The 17,725-nt window shown below is 43.9% G+C and overlaps 1 long non-coding RNA gene and 1 pseudogene across 1 annotated transcript in view; both read left to right on the plus strand.

The window, feature by feature from the left end:
• Nucleotides 1–17,725, plus strand: part of LOC136130740 (uncharacterized) — a 246,883-nt gene that overhangs the window by 38,772 nt on the left and 190,386 nt on the right. The gene's annotated exons all lie outside the window — the stretch shown is intronic.
• LOC136141002 (U1 spliceosomal RNA) lies at nt 767–903 on the plus strand (annotated as a pseudogene).

Here is a 17,725-nt window from a genome sequence, read left to right on the forward strand (position 1 = left end):
CCTCTCTGGTCTGGCAGATCCCCTCTCAGGCTGAGCAGGGAGTGGCTGAGGCCATATCTGCGTTGCTTGCTCCTGGCATTGCCTGCCTGTCAGGGCACCACGCAGAGCCTGGGTGAAGTCATTCTTCCCTGAAAACCGAGATGGGAAATTTCTTCTGAAGTATAGGAACTGACTGAGAAGGTTAAGAAGAGCCTAGCTGAGAATAAGGCTGAGGAGTGTGTCCTTTCAGGTTTAGAAAGGGATCACATTACTTTTACTTCTAGGGTTTCTTCTACTAACAAATTATTAAGATGAATTTCCACTGTAAAAAAAATGGCCATTTGAAAGTCTTTGAAAACATACTAAATTAAGCATTCATTTTTAAAACTCTAAGGCACAGTATGAGAAGATCAGGCAGTGAGCTGAGAATTATCATTGAAGTTTAATTAGTCTGTTTGCCTCTTGATATCTGGATGGAAACCAATGGGGCTGGCCATGCTCATTTCTTCTTTCTCTACCTTCTACCCACAGGGCCTCATTATAATTCCTTTTCATTCTTTTAGTTCCCTCGTATTGTCCACATCCTCTCCTCCCCTGGAATCTTGCTCTCAGGAAAGCATCTGATCTCAGTTATCTATAGCTTATAAACCTTAATGTGAATGTAAGCCTGGATAGTGATACTCCTAGGGGAATTAGAATGATATCACTTACTATGAATTAGAAGTCTTGCTTCTTTTATGAAGGAGGTAGAGACCAGTACCTAAACACATTTCAAAAATAAATTTGAATACTTACCTGGCAGGGGAGATACCATGATCAAGAAGGTGGTTTTCCCAGGGTGAGGCTCATCCATTATGCTCGGGTGTGGTGAGCCCTACGATTTCCCCAAAATGTGGGAAACTCGACTGCATCATTTGTCTAAATGAATGCTGAGTGTAACAGAGATATCAGATATGGAAATAAAATCCCGTAGGCAGAGTTTGACCATGAGAACATAGACTCATATAGAAATCGGCAGAAATCTAAGCGAGAGATTTGTATTTCTACTGGGCATGGAGTTGAGGGGGTTCTTAGCCAATCTTTAAGATCTATCTAGATCTTAAAGGACAGATGAGGTTGAGGAGTTCCCAAATGACATTGTTATGGGATCTTCTCTGCAAACCTAGAGCTCTGATAAAGTAATGGTGGGTGAGCAACTTTGTAAGACCCTGGAAGGAAGAAGAAGAAGAACCTGGAATGTGTTCTTATATGCTTTTGATTATACCTTTGGCATGATGTGATGACCTCTTCCAGCTCTCAACAATGGCTTCCTTTTGGCCAGAGGTTGTTTGACTGCTTCCGAGTGATCCTGAAAACATAATTCCTTGATTTCATCTGTGGCCACTTATAACTCATTGATGGCTGTCTTGCCTACTGTTGTTTCCTGGGAATTCTTAGAGAAATTCTGAGATAAACAACTCCTTTGTCTGTGGAAGTTAGCTTTGGAAATGACAAATGAAATTTTTATCTTCAAGTCGTATGTACTATCCAATCCCAGGTGGATAAAAACTTATGTATATTTAACAGTTTCTCTGAAAAAGTATAGGAAGCATTGGCACCAAGATATTAACTAGAGTAAGAGGTCCCATTATAGTTTTCATAGCATCCTATCCTGTATTTTTTTTCTTGTAGCATTTATCAGAATTGCAATTCATTACTTGTGTAATGGTTGGTTATCAGTTTCTTTCCTAGAACAAGGACTGTGTCCTACACCAGGCCCAGAGTAGTGTTAACTAAACTTCTGAGTGATAGAATGAGAGGCGCTTATTTTCTTGTTTCTGGTTTTCTCTAGTTTTACGACTACCATGAGCGTATTTTTTTTTCCTCATTACAAAATATGTCTTACTAAAATGAAGGGTGCATAATTAAGTACTCTGTTACTTTTAAGAGAAGATATTTGTGCAGCTGAAGAAAAAACCTCCATGGAAAGAACTAGCAAAGAAAGGGACATATGGAAGAGTGTGTGGAAATGATAAGTTTACTCTCCTGGATCTGAGAGCTTGCTAAGTGGAGGAGATACCCTAAAGGGAGCACAAAGTGTGCTGAGATCAAGAAGAGAGAATCCTCGTAATAGCAGATAATTGACCTGGCAACTTTATCTTCACTTAAAATAATGACACAGTTCATAGTTTGTTCTCTACCTTTTAGAATTGGGCTTGTTTTTTCAAGAAAAAAATAAGTGAGACGGTTACTGTAGAATCACTTGTTGGATGTATTATGTTTCAGGATATATTTCCAGGCACTTCATGGTGGAAATTTTGCCTTTGGGGGTTAGGCTTGGTTTTCATGTATTTTCTGTGTCAGTATATTTTAGTATGTCTTTAAGTAAATTGGATAGCAAGCTCTCACCCCCAATGATTTATGACTGATTTGGGAGTAGCTATAATTTTTTTTTAATGTCAGAAGCATTTAAATTTACTACATGACAATCATATTCCAAAGTCACATGTAGTAGTAAAACCACAGAAGAAGTCATTTACACTTAACAGGGACTGTAGGTCTTAAGCAATGGTCGTTTGGTAATGTATCTTTTGATTTTAGGTTGAAAAGAAGCTTGATGTTTTGGGGTCTCTGGTTTTCAGGTGAGTGGCTAATAGTCTACTGTCAGAAAAGCACTGGGGACAGGAACATGTACTTGGCTTCTTCGAGTGCAGAAACTCTGCTTCTTGGTGGACCACAGTTTCACTTTGTTTTCAGGGTTGCCGTGGTGTAACAAAGCATCCCTTGTGCCTTTGGGGTTGTCCTTGCCACCCATCACCTGCCAATTGGTTCCTGTCTATGGAAGTGTTCTGAGTTGGAAAATGAGGTGTGAGAAATACTTTATATAATTCTAGGCTACTCTTAACTTTTGGATACCGTTACATTTGAAAGTTTAGGATTTGGCCTGGTTCACTTGCTCATCTTTTCATTTGAAAATATGCATTAACTAATTTTTGAGCATTTGCTATTGCAGGGCACCATACTAGGCACTTTGGAATTAGATTCAGAGAGGAGAGATAGGCTCTGTTCTCGTTAAGTTTACAGTATGAGAGGCAAGAAAAAACCATCAACTGAAAAGCTATACAGCTTTTGTAAAATATTTTTATTTTAGGGCTTACCTGGTGGCGCAGTGGTTGAGAATCTGCCTGCTAATGCAGGGCACACGGGTTCGAGCCCTGGTCTGGGAAAATCCCACATGCCACGGAGCAACTGGGCCCGTGGGCCACAACTACTGAGCCTGCGTGTCTAGAGCCCGTGCTCCGCAACAAGAGAGGCCGTGATAGTGAGAGGCCCGCGCACGGCGATGAAGAGTGGCCCCCCGCTTGCCACAACTAGAGAAAGCCCTCGCACAGAAATGAAGACCCAACACAGCAAAACTAAATAAAGAAATTAATAAACTCCTACCCCCAACATCTAAAAAAAAAAAAAAAACAAAAACAAACAAACAAAAAATTTTTATTTTATATTGGAGTATAGTTGATTAACAATGTTGTGTTAGTTTGCGGTGTACAGCAAAGTGATTCTGTTATACATATACATGTATCAGTTCTTTTTCAAATTCTTCTCCCATTTAGGTTATTACAGAATATTGAGCAGAGTTCCCTGTGCTATATAGTACGTCCTTGTTGGTCGTCTGTTTTGAATATAGCAGTGGCTACACAGCCTTTTAATTGAAGTTGTGATCTGGTCTGGTATAGGTGTTAGGAGGAAGTCTAAGTGGAAGATACGCTAGGAGGAGGTAGCTAGATGGGAGGGATGGAGAGTGTGGTGACTTTATGTGAAGACTTTGAAGTGAGAAGGAACTTTGTCATTGTAGAGATGCGGTGACTACAGCTCAGCGCGGGAGAGTGAGTGTGCTCCCGGGGCAGATAGAACAGAGGTCAGGGGCCTGATGGTGAGGCTCCTAGCCACGTTGAGGGCTTTGGACTCTGTAAGCTGGGAGCTTTCAGCTGATATAAATGTCTACTTCAGGAAGGATGTGTAGGGGACACATATTATTCCATTTGTGTGTAGCTTGGCCACCCCTCTGTTAGCCCCCTTGCTGTTTTGTAAATTGCTTCCCTATCACTATATCTCCATGATTATCATGGAGGCAGTCATGCTGCTTCAGGTTACTCTGTGTCTGAACCACAGCGGATTGATCCAGGGGTTTTTCTTATTTGATGCCCTGGGGTATTGGAATTGGCACTGAGAAAGAGAAGTTAGTTTCTCTCCTGGGGGCTGAAACAGGGGACAAAAGTGCAGAGCTGTTTGGAGGCCATGTTCTGTCAGGTGGCCTGAGACACAGAGATGGAGGAATGAAGCAAATCCACAGAGGGAATTTAAGGTGAAATCAGAGACACAGAACCTATTCCTGAGTCCTCCACATGCTCCAGGCCTTGGTTCTAGACCTTTCTAGTATGTATCTTAGCCTTGGATTCCACAATATAATAGTATTCCTCTAAAAAATCTTCTCTCCCCACTTTTTGTTAAAACTAGCCAGAGTTAGTTTCAGTGACTAATGTAAAATTCTTTTTTTCTGTGTGTGCAGACATTTATAGACATATATTACAATTCTGCTTTAGGCCCATCTTCTGATTGTAAGTGGGCCTCAAAGCTTGTGAAGTCATGGAAAGTCAATTATCCTCTAGTTTAGTTTGAGGATACAAAGGAACAGGAGAAATTCAGTTCATCTAACACTTCCCAAGGATGAAAATGTGTTCCAAGGAAACTGCTGCATAAGCAGAAACACTTTAACGAGATAATTTATGGATTTGAGTGTAAAAACTTAATAAGAAGTGAAATTTTTAACCTGTAGTATTCTCTCTCATCTGAGTCTTTAAAGCCCACTCAGGTCTTATTTCTTTTTAGAGGTGATACAAACTGCAATAGTATTAGCATAAATAAGAAATGTGGTTTATTTATAAGCACGACCGACTACATTTTCTGGATTCAGTCTTTGCTGCGTTTGCAGCTCTTGGAGTGAGCAGCTTTGCTAATGGCAGGGCCACTCGCGCAGGTCTGGCCTCTGGACCTGCTCATTTGAATGACCAGCCTCTGCGAACCACTGCTGAGGTTGGAGAAAGCGCTAGCCTGAAAATAGGCCAATTAAAGACAGTTCTACGGTGGTGTGATACCAACTAGTCCCCTTACCTAGTTACTGACCTCATCGTGAAACGGTGTAGTACAGCGGAGAAGAACAGGCTTCTGTGGATTCAGGCCTGTGTGGAAACCCCACCTCTGCTCTTCACACACTGAGTGACTTCAAGCAAGTTAACCTGATCTTTCTAAATAAAATGGGTTACTAACAGTACCTACTGCATTAGAATATTATGCTTCGGTAAAATAATACTTATGAAGCACATAGTAAGCTTTTCATATTAGCAATTATTATGGATATTATTATTATTTTTTTTTGCGGTACGCGGGCCTCTCAGTGTTGCGGCCTCTCCCGTTGCGGAGCGCAGGCTCCGAACGCGCAGACTCAGCGGCCATGGCTCACGGGCCCAGCCGCTTCGCGGCACGTGGGATCTTCCTGCACAGGGGCACGAAACCGCGTCCCCTGCATCGGCAGGCCGACTCTCAACCACTGCGCCACCAGGGAAGCCCTATGGGTATTATTATGTAAAGCAGTTACCACAATGCCTAGAATTTGATAAATGCTATGGCTCTTTTAATCCTTAAAATGTACATATCCATATCTTTATCTCCCCTGACCTATCTGTCCCTGGACAGCAGGTGAAGAATCCTTGATTCATTCCAACGTCTCATTTGATAGGCAGAGAGATTGAGACCCACAAGAGTGGCAGTTTCCTAAGGTCAGGCAGTGCCTGGCAGAGCTGGCTGTGGAACTCAGGGACCTGTTTCTTAATTCAGTTTTGTACACACAGCGTTGCCTATTTCATGTGTAGAAGATCTAGCTCATTCTTTGGCTTCATTGATATGTATACAGAGGGCACATGACATTTGCAAAAGATGTAGTTTGAGGCCATCCCAAACCTTCAGACTTGTGAATATGGAAATGTTTATACAGATCCTTGTTTGTCCCAAATCATATTTCTGTTAGGGATCATGTGTTTCCTATGCAGAGCCTTATTTACTAAAGTATCTTCCTGAGATATGGGAACATATGTATATGTATAACTGATTCATTTTGTTATAAAGCAGAAACGAACACACCATTGTAAAGCAATTATACTCCAATAAAGATGTAAAAATAAATAAATAAATAAAGTATCTTCCTTTGCTTGATGGCAAATTTTCACAAGAAACCTGAGTCTGTAATCACTTCGCAGGTATTATTGCACCCAAGGACAAGGAGGGAATCTCCAAGTTTTATTGCTAGAAAGATGCTGGGCACTTGGATTCTAAATGATTGCCCCAAACACTGGTTGCATCATGTAGTTGAACCAAATTTGTACTTCAGTGAAATTTCACACTAGAACATGTCCTGGATCTTTGGAATTGCTCATGAATAATTGAAGCAATGATTGTTAAGTCCTTTAATTCTAGACATTTACTCTATGATGGTTTCGTTATACTTGACATTGGTCAGACTACTGGGTTCCACGGAGGGCCATACTTTAAGAGGGCTGCAGCCAAACATAATACACAAAGGAACAAGCAATGAGGATGGGAAGAAGTTCTAGGAGTTGGGTTCTGTGAGGGACGGTAAAGGAATTGGGTATATTTGCCCTGGAAGAGAGATGAAGAGGGGTAATAAAATCTGCCTTCAGATATTTTAAGGCTGTCAGGAGGAGAATACCCAGTATACTCTGTCATACTGGGTATTTCAGAAGACATATTTTAGGCTGTTTATTAAAAAAAATGTAGGTGATACTTGAATAACATTAACTATAACAATTAAAGCTTCCAGTTATTGAGCACTTAATGGGTATGAAGTACTATGCTAAGTGCTTTCCAGGGATTATAGTCCCTATTTTATAGATGATGAAACTGAGAGTCAAGTAGGTTTGGGAATTGGCCCCAAAGCGCCCCTTAAGTGGAAGGTCCATAGGACTCCAGAGCCTCGTGAAGAGCAAATGCCTCCCTCACAGGGTGGATGAGAGGTTCTAGGAGGGATAGGCTCTGGGAGCATCTCCCTGCCTTGTGTTCCACTCTACCTGGCCATCCTAGCACAGGGCTTGGCCTCAGCCTGGGCTCAGCAAATGGTTGTACAATGAACGAATGAGTGGATCCTGCATTTGGTGGGAGCTTGGACTTTTTTGACTGGGCTCTAAGGCCCTTTCAAATCCACTAACCATTTAGTAGGGAATAAAATATACATCCCGATCACTCAGCTGTTGGATAAAGCAAGTCACAGCCAGTCTGGTGTGGCTGCATTTGGGGAGAGAGAGGCAGGTGATGAGAGTACTGAGGGTGGGATTTTCCTTGCAGTCTATTAATGGGGCATGCCCAGGGTTATCTGGTGTTTCCTCCAAGTGCTGCTCTGTGCATTCTGTGGAGCTTTGCAGAGACAAAAGACTTTAAAAGTCTTTGAAAAATGACTCCTGTTGGGTTAAGAGGCCAGTTTATAGGAATAATGAATGCCTTATACTAGTGGCACACCCTGAACACTTGCATAAAATGTCTCCTTTGATCCTTGAGGTGGATAAATAAGATATAACTCCATTTTACGGAAGACACTGAAGCTCAGAGAAATTAAAGGACTTGCCCAAGGTCACATGAAGTTCCAGTTTCCCTCTAAGCTGCAGCCTTGGTCATCATCTATCTATTTGGTATCTCCACTTGGATAGGTTAATGAGTACCTCAAATCCAGCATGACCTAACAAGAGCTGCTGATTCCTGCTCCTTTTCCAGTGCTCTCTGTCTCAATAAATGGCATCATAGTAAACCCAGGTATTTTAGTTCCCTATTACTGCTGTAGCAAGTTACCACTACCTTAAAACAACAGTAACTTTATTATTTCGCAGTTCTGGAGGTCAGAGTTCTAAAACGGCTTGGCAGGGCCACGTTTCTACTGGAGTCTCCATTTCCCTATCTTTTCCAGCTTTGGAGGCTGCTTGTATTCCATGGCTACTGGCCCTGCATCGCTCTGACCTCTGCTTTCATTGTCACATCTCCTTCTCTCACTCTGACCCTCCTGCCTCCATATTTCCTTTATGAGGACCCCTGAGATACATTGGGCCCACCCAGATAATCCAGGATCATCTGCCCATCTCAAGGTCCTTAATTTAAACACATCAACAAGTTTCTTTTGCCATGGAAGATAACATATTCACAGGTTTGGAGATTAGATTACAGATATCTTTGGGAGCCAGTAGTTGGCTTACCACACCAGATTCTAGGGCCAAAACCAAGGTGTTGTCCTCTGTTTTTTTTTCATCCAGTCCATCAGCAAGTCCTGTTGGGATCTCTGCCATCACCACCTTGCCCACCACCCTTTCTCACCTGGTCCACTGATGCTCAAGCCTTTTCGTCTGGTCTCCCTGTGTCTACCCTTGCCTCCCTACTGTTTGTTCTCCACACAGAAGACACAATGGCCTTTAAAACTGTGGGTCAGACCACACCACTCCTCTGCACAAGCCCTCCAGGAAGTCTATATCTTACTCAGAAAAAAAAAAATCCGTATCCATTTCCATGGGTTATGGGCCTTATCGTTTGGCCCCCTTGGCCTTGCATTTCTGACCTCCTCTCCTCTCTCTGCCTTACTCTGCTCTGGCCATGCCAGCTCTCTTGCTGTTTCTTAATCATGCCTAGGACATCCTTCCCTCAGATATCTACATGGCTCCCTCGCTCCCTTCTTTCCTGTCTCTGCTCACATATTACCTCCTCAAAGCATTTAAGAGGCATTGCTGTAGGAAAGTGATAATGACCATAAACAGATAGTTACTGTATATAGCACCGTTGAGTTAAGAACGGGCAGAGTGTGAAGTACCAGCTGCCCAGGGAGGGGCATCACATCTAAATGAGTGTGTGAGTGTGCTTTTATGTGTGGCACTTAGGGGATTGGTAGAGTGGCATTGACAGAAAAAGCCAGCAGAATGAGGTAATAGCTAGGTTAGCTTTGAAGAAAGGAGTAGAAATTTTAAGAACAATAATCATAGCTACCACTTATGGAACACCCTGTAGCGGCGTAATAAGGAATAGTAATCACTTATACACTTCTTAGCATGTTTCAGGGTCAGTGCTACTCATTTTAATTTCTATTACGCTTATTCAGTACATTACCTCATTTTAATCCTCACACATTTCTGTGAGGTTGGCATGGTATTCTCCCCGTTTTTCAGGTAAGGAAACTAGTAGTAGAGGTCATTTGCCAAAGGTCACACAGCTAGCAAATGTCAGCAGTGAGATTTGGATTTGTCTTCAAAGCCTAATCTATTAACTGCACAAATACTCTTCTGCCTCTCCTCTTGGGGGGTGTGTGTGTGTGCACGCACGTATGTGCGTGTGCAAGCACGGGCGTGAGCGGGGGCACCAGCTATGTGTTATTACCGAAGTATGAAATGGGAGGTGGGGAAGGTAAGGACGTGTGAGACAGAAGGCTGGAGGGGTAGGCCTGAATCTCCTTCCATTTCCTAAGTTTAGGTGTTAACATTTCCCCCTTTCCTCTCCCTGGGGGGTGAGAGTTTCTAAGTAACAACTTTTGGAGTTATCTGAAGAGAACAAGAATGCTCTTACTTTCAGGTGCAGCTGTGAGGTCTAAGCTGGAGAAGTGAGGCCAGCAAATTGAGCTGGGATCCTGACTAGGATTGCTGGAGTGCCCGGTGATCCTGAGCTGGGCAATTCGATTCATCTCCATCCGCCCTTCCTTCCTGGGTACCCGGCTCGCTGATGATGAGCTTGCGGTGGGAGGAGAGCCAGAGCCGAGTCCTGTTAACATCCCCACGATGAGGAAATCACATGCACCCTTTCAAGGTGATGTGAAGAGATGACTAAATGATTCTGAGAAGCTCCAGCTAGAAATCTTTTTAGATGGCATTGACTGGGCCAGAGAGGGGTTGGTTGCAGTTCCCCCCACCTGACCTTGCGTAATGTAGCATGTCCCTGGATGGTGACATGCAGTACTCCACCTACTGTGTATTAAAAAGCTGTATTGACTTATTCCTAACAGGGAACCAGCTCTGATCTCCATTTCACAGCAGCTGTCATCTGCTGCCCTGTTCATCAACGAGGACGAGGTCAGCCTGTCCCCAACTTCTTTTCCTTTTGTGACAGTGTTAAAAATAAAAAAGCTCCATAATTGTTCCAATTCTCCTTCATCTGGATTTGATATCCTGCTTGCTACCTAGGCCTTTCAGAGAGCTCTTGTTGATCATACACTTTTTCAGAGTTCTTATTTGTTTAAAGAAAACTTGGGGAAAGGTAAAGTGTTTGTGTGTAAACTGCAAACCTGCATTGTCCCGTATGGTAGCCACCAGCTACATGTGGTTCCTGAGCACTTGGAATGTGGCTAGTCCAAATGAGATCTGCTGTAAGAGTGAGATACACACCAGATGACAAAGAACTAATACCAAGAAAAAAAGAATGTAAAATACCTCATTAATAATTTTTTATATCTATTACTTAGTGAATGATAGTATTTTGCTATATTAGGTTAGATAAAGTATGATACTAAAATTACTTTCACCTATTTATTTCTACTTTTCTACTGTAACTACTAGAAAATTTAAAATTACAAATGTGGCTTACATTCATGGCCTGCATTATATTTTTCTGGGATAGCCCCTCTCAACCTATAAGTAGCTAACAAGATTTCTGTCTGCTGTAATCCATTCTTAGAGCAGAAGATCAAGTGAATTAAAAACTTCCCCTCCTCTCCTTACCCCTTGCCTTTGTGGTCTTGGACCCGCTAATCAAATCCTGTTTAGGTTTTAGGCACTGGGACTACTGATCACCAAGTGACTGCTGGTTGGCACTTTACCTCATTCTTACCATCCTCTGGTCTTTCTCTGGGGCTCCTCTGCAGGCTCTTCTCAGTCAGCCAGCCCTAAATGTGAGCGATCTCACAGTTCTGGCCTCAGCCTTCTTCTTTCACTTCCCTCCTCTTCTTACTTTCCTCTCCTTGGATGATTCCATCCATGTTTATGGCTTCATTTACCATCTTCAGACTGATGACACCCAAATTTGTGTCTTCTGCCCCAACCCCTCTCCTGACATCATTAACTCAGCTGCTTCCTGGATGACTTCACTGGGTTGCCCTGTAGGTACCTCAAAGCTCAGCAGGTCCTCAGTGAGACTCTTGACTCTTCCTCCCATGTTTGTTTTTGTCCTGTTTTGTCTTCAAATCTTAGGAGTGGTGCTAACATCCATCCATTTCTCCAAGTCAGGTACCCGGGCAATAATATCCTTCCTTGTTGCCTCTCTCTTCCATCCCTACATCTGGTCAATACCCAGGCCCATCAATTCTGCTTCTAAATCTTTTTGAGTCCACCCTTTTTTCTCCACATTCTCTGCTACTGCAGTAGCTCAGGACACCGTCTTCTCTCTATGTCTGCCTCAGTCTCCCTACTTCCTTCCTCATTGTCTCTAGTCTTGCTCCCTCCAGGACCCTTCTCTTCAGTACAACAAATAGGATCTTTGTAGAACAGAAAAGTCCTTGCTTTTATCATCAAGTCCATATTCCTTTCCATGACCTACAAGGACCTGTGTTTTCTGGATTCTGCCAGTCCTTCCAGCCTCATCTCTTGGTTTTCTCCCCACCAGCCCCAGCTCCCTACCCACTAGCCAAACCAGACTTTCTTTACGCCTCACAGGACTGCCTTCCCTTGCCTTGCCTTGGCTGACTTTCTCAGTTTAGGTTAGGTGTTCCCATTGTGCTCCAGGCTTCCTCTACCACCATCCTGATGATGATGCTGGGCGGCAACTGTTGGTTTAATTGTCTTTCCCTTCCCTTTAGTCTATGAATCCAGGAGATCAGGGAGTCTGTCTTCCTTGTTTATCTGTATTACAAGGGCCTGAACAATGTCTAACGCACGCAAGAACTTCAGTAAATCTTTGTGGAGTAAATGAATAACTAATTCAACTATTAGAGGTAGTTATAACATTGGAAGTGGAAGCTGCACTCACATCCCTTGGCTCCTTGCCTATGGGTGGAGTATGAGCACAGCCACTCAGGACAGGGCTGGCTGGCCGTCGCCCTGGACTGGGTTCTGCTCCACCAGCCAGCTACTCACCGTTTAGTTACTAGGTCTTGGGGAGGCACAGAGTTCGCCACCATTTACCAATAACCAGTATGGCTGAACTGGCACATACTGGTGAAAGATCTGGTGAGGGAAAGAGTTCACATTTAATGGCTCAGAATCATTTTTATTTGTGTTTGTGTGTATCTGGAGCTTTCATTTACCTGTTCTGCTCTTACCTGAACTTCTTAAGACCCACTGGCAAATTTGGAACACTTTATCATCGAAATGCACATGAGACAAGATCCCTATGGGAGCCCTTCTCTTTTCTGGCTGTGCAGCATTTACCTGAAACTCCTGAAAAGATGCATTTAACTTCCAGGCAATTGCAAGGAACAATGGCCAAGTGTGAGATGGAGATAGTTACAGGACAACATGAAACATACAAGATGGGCTTTTTTTCTCGCTGAACAGTATATTTCACGTCTACTAGAAGGTGTGATTTAGAAGTGTTCTCTAAGTTATATAACCATTTACTGTCCAGTCCATTCCTACTTCCTTCCTCTGCAGGAAGACACAGGTGGTCTCTCACTGTGTTTCTGGGCTGTGTTGGCACTGCGTCTGCACTGCATCCCACCAAATTGTTCATGACTTTGGTAGGGTCTGAGGATTTGAAAATGTTTAGATACAGATACAGCAGAATGATGAAACATGGAGTGCTGGTGATCAGAATATGAATGGTGGTTTGGGATGCAGCTTCACATTGAACTCCTTTCAAGTTGCAGTGCAAGACTCTGTTGTCCATCTGGAAGGAGCCATAAAGAATCTTTTGTCATCTTATTTCAGTACCTAGAATACAGTCAGAAGATCAGAAGTGGGTTTCTCTGTACAAAAAAAGCATGTGTTTCCCATCCGCAGACAGCAGACTGTTTTGTAGCTGGGTTCAAAATCTTTGTTGTGGACTGTTGCTGGCATCCTCTCAGATTCTGCAGATCTGGGGATGATTCCTTTTTGTGTCCCTGTCTTCTCTTTAACAGCAAGATCTGCTTCATCCTGATATATTTTTAGATACCAGTCAGGATATGACTTGTGCCCTTGCTAAGGTATTCACTGACACCCACCAGTCTCCAGTCTCCTACTTTAATTCCCAGTTTCTATGTTAGAATCCTATTTAGATAGATGGAGCCAGTTGAGGGGGCCCTGTGGAAGAGCCACATTCAGTTAGTGTAAATCTTCCTGCTGGTGTTGGAGACAGCGAGGTCTCCTGGGAGTCTGTCTGGAAATCTTATTGGATTTGCAAGACTTAAGTGAATATAGAAACCCTCCCCAGATAGTAAAGGGCCTCATTTCTTTGCCTTGAAAGATGTTTTCAGAGTTCTGTCTCAAGAGTCCTGCTGATAAGGAAGTTACTCCTAATATTTCAAGAAAAACAGAACACACAAAGTCTTCTATTAATACTTTCCCTCTCCAAGCTCTTCCATCTCTTTAGTGTCATTTTTATGCTTCTCCTCTACATTTCTTTCCCTCTTTCTCTCACTCACTCATTAACCTTAGGGCCCTGTTTCAAATGGAATTAATTACTAACCATGAAACTTGGTACTGATGCCCTTAAGGGAAAAGTCCTTCTTTGTTTCATTTGTTTTCCTTTGGTGAGGAATGAATGTCTCTTACAGATGTAAGGGAGTACATTTCACTATGAAGTGCATTTTTTTTTTTTTTTTTTTTATAATCAAGTGAGCATCTCCTTACTCATATAATGGGTACTGTTCTCTGACTGCTGCTCTGGGAAGCAACATCCAACAGAAGAAAGAGTGTGGGCCTTGGAGTCAGAACCATGAGCTAGAGACCCAGCTCCACCTTTATTCTGAGCACATGATCTCACTGCTCTGTATTTCCATTAATTTGTCTATAATATGGGGATAATAATATTTACCGTGCCATTATATGTTAAGAATTTAAAGAGTGTACACAAATCAAAACTACAATGTGTGCTCATTGTGGTGGGCTTTGTGAAATGCATGGCCTCAAAGATGTGGGTGGATGTGTAAACAAGGAAGCTGGTGTTACAGGAGCCCAAGCAGCATGGAGAAGCCCAAACAACTCCCTCTGGGGAGGGCTGACTGTCCTTGGGGCTTGGGCTTTTATTCAACATGAAGAGCCATCATGGGGGCCCTAGGCCATTAGTAATATTTCTACTGACAGCAGAGTGATACTGTATCTGCTTTGGCTAAAACATATAAATTTTCTCCTCTCTTAATAACAGATGGTGGTGAAGGGGTACATGGTAACCGTTGTGGACTGCCTGTTTGTGTGCCCCCCAAAATTCATATGTTGAAACCCTAATCTTCCATCTGATGGTATTTGGAGATGGAGCCTTTGGGAGGTAATGAGATCGTGAGGGTGGGACCTTTATGATGAGATTAGTACCCTTATAAGAAGAGATAGGGGAGAGCTTGATCCCCCTCTGTCTGTCTCTCTGTCTCTCTCTGTCTTTGTCTCTCTGTCTCTGTCTCTTTGTCTTCGTCTCTGTCTCTGTCTCTCTTCCTTTTCTCTTGGCCATGTGAGGATCCATCGAGAAGGTGGCTATCTATACACCAGAAAACGGATCTGCAGCACCTTGATCTCGGATTTACCAGTCCCCAGAACTGTGAGAAATAAATGTTCATTTAAACCACCCGGCCTATGTTATTTTTGCTATAGCATCAGACTGAGACAGCAACTAAAGGGAATATGGCAACAGGTATGTTATTCATAGTGTAGACTTTATTGTAAATTTGAAAGGGAAATAAAGTCAAGCGTCTGTATTTATTTACAATAAACGTTTTGTGTTAAGTGGGCTTTTCTATTCTTATGTTTTACTGTGTTGAAATAAACATTTATGATGTTCTTATGGCACGCACTGTTTTCAACATTTTACGTGGATTATCTTATTTATTCCTCACCATGGTGCCGAGGAAGGTATTATTATTATTATTATTTTCAGTAGCGTCGAGAGATTGGAATAAAGATTTCACAAAGCCACTTGGTAGTGTATCAGTGGTGTCTGTCTTCTGAGAAGGCAGTGATGGAAGTGCTGTCTGCTCATTCAGGGAGGCAGCCTCCTGTTAGTGTTACGAGCCATGGATTGTGTGCCTGGGGACATGCACACAAGGTAGGTGACCACATGCACACCCTCCAACTGTTCCCATCACATTAGAGCATCCACAGACTTTATCTCGTCTTTAAGGTCCTATATGACCCAACTTCATCTTTTGTAATTCACCCCACGTCTCTCTTTTTCCATAACCTGATTTATGTTTCCACGTAGCAGTTATTGCTACCTGACATTGTTATGTGTAGACAAGAAGATCCAGCTACCAGTCCCAGGTGAGGATTCCTACCACATGGCGGATGGCAAAGAGCATAACAGTGCCAAGCCCCAGAAGTAGGAGTCCACAGCCCTCAATCCACTGTAACACCTGTGGGCTCCAAGTTTCCAAGGAAGACTTATCACACGAAGTGCTAGTTGGAACAGGGCTTTACTCAGAAAGGAGAAGTGATGCAACAAGATCAGCGTCTCTGGTGTGTGCTTGTCTCATGGCCAGCAAGTTTCTCCTGATAACTGACACAGGAGGATGGACTGCATAGACCCCTCTGCAGGCAAAGACCCCATTATCTCTCTGTGGAGAAGGCAGGGGGCACATGTGCCAGTGGGGCTGCCTAGGTGCCATGTACCACCCAGACAGGGAACACTTTCTTCTCATAAGGAAGAAGAATTTGGGGCCAAGTAGCAGCTTGGCACCTGGCCTCCCTCTAAGGGAAGGTCTCAGGCCCAGAGCACCAATTGTCAATGCTGGGGAGAGGATACAGGTTGTGTGAAGGCCCCCCCAGCCCTCACCGGGATGCTAGGAAAAAAAAACAAATGAAGCACATCACACCCAATGGGACCACTGGCCACCCTGAACATGAGGCAGAGGTGTGTTCTGTGTGGTTCATGCCCCACAGAGCCTCACATAGCCTGGCCACTTGAGACAGCAGGTGGTCAGGGCCACTAACAGGGCCTTCTGAAGAAGTCAGACTTTCTTGGAGTATGCGCTCAGCCAGGAGCCCCAGGTGTCAGGGTTTAGCCAGCTGGAAAGGTTAAAGAATGAGTGTGAATGGGACTGTGGATTTACAGATGCCGACCATCCTGCTTTGACATGGTTTTTCTCCAGCTCGGTCTTGACTTTCCCCGAATTGTTGATGTACACGCAGCAAGCGGTGTTGGCTAGAACACCCTGTTCCGCCGGCAGGTAATCCAGGGTGATCTGGTTACCCATGATCAGCTTGGCTAGCGAGTGCAGTGAGTCCTCTTGGTCCTGAATGGCCTAGATGATGGAGTTAACCATTTCTGCCATGGTCAAGGAGTGGGTGCATATCATCTTTTCTGGGGCCTGTGTGCTATCCTGGTATTTAATTTTAGCTGAGTGGAACCGATTGTCACTCTTCCCCTTGGGAAGGATGTCACCTGCCACCCTTCGACGGGCCAGCAGAGTGGGGACCCTCTAACCTGCCATGCAGTTATGCACGTGGATGGTGGGTCTTAAGACCCTGAGGCAGCAAGACTCTTCTCTAGGGGAAAGGCCATAGCCCATTGAGGTCCACAAAGAAACATCCCAAGTGAGAACAAGTGACTCCCACCAGGGTGTGGTTGTTATATCATTGACTAATCCGTTTATACCTTGTCTCTGCCTGTTGTCAGCTTGTGGCCCGAAGAGAAATATTTACACGTCTGCCTCTGCCCAGATTGCCTGTATGAGTCAGCAACACCTGACCCCCTGCGGGGTCCTTTCCAATCATGTTATAGGTGACATTAAAGCAGAGGACACTGGAATGATCCTGCATGTGAACTTGTGTCAGTGGAGTCACTCAGTGGACAGATCCATTGATGGCCTGTGTCATTATGTATCAGCCAGGCCACCAAGGTGGGGGTCTGAGGCAAAAGAGTTCTCAGTCTTGGGTGGCAGATCCAGCTTTGTTTCAAGTCATCTTATTTGGCTACAGCAGCGCTGACTTTGATGAGGGTGTTGTCAGCTGTGCAAGTGACATCACCATGCGTCCTGGGGAGGAAGAGAGGTATCTGTGTTCCCCCCACCCCCATACCTCCCAAGGCACGGGGTGCTCCTGTTGTCACTTGAGGTGTGGAGTGTCTGGGGATGGCCATGCACGCTGTCTGTCTTAACTAAGGGGCCAGTACCTCCTCCAGAACCCATTGCTCTTGCTGTCTCACTCAGTCCTTTCAGCCCATCATTCAATCCAGGCAACGAAGTTATGTCCTGTACAAACTTTGCATGTCTTATAACATTACCCGTACAGGGGAGTGGGACTTCCCGTTGCTACCAGGGAATCCTAGCATTGTGGTGTTCTGTGACCCCCCTCCTTATTTCCTGTGAAGTCCTAGAGGAGCTAAGCACCCTGGGGCAGCATGATTTCCAAGTTAGAGTGGGGGTGGGGGACCTGTGTCAGGGGCTACTGCTGCATGGACCACAAACCTTCCTGGGCAGAGGATTGAAGATGGAAAGAAGAAGAGGAGTGGTCAGATATACTGAAATTGGGATTCCTCAAGTATAAAGTATTCAGGCTACTGCCTGGTTCTCCACCCCCTCCAAGCTCAGTATTCTCCAGAGTATGCGTTGCAGTGCTAG

This window comes from Phocoena phocoena, chromosome 1 (assembly GCF_963924675.1).
Source record: "Phocoena phocoena chromosome 1, mPhoPho1.1, whole genome shotgun sequence".
NCBI classification, from domain to species: Eukaryota; Metazoa; Chordata; class Mammalia; order Artiodactyla; family Phocoenidae; genus Phocoena; species Phocoena phocoena.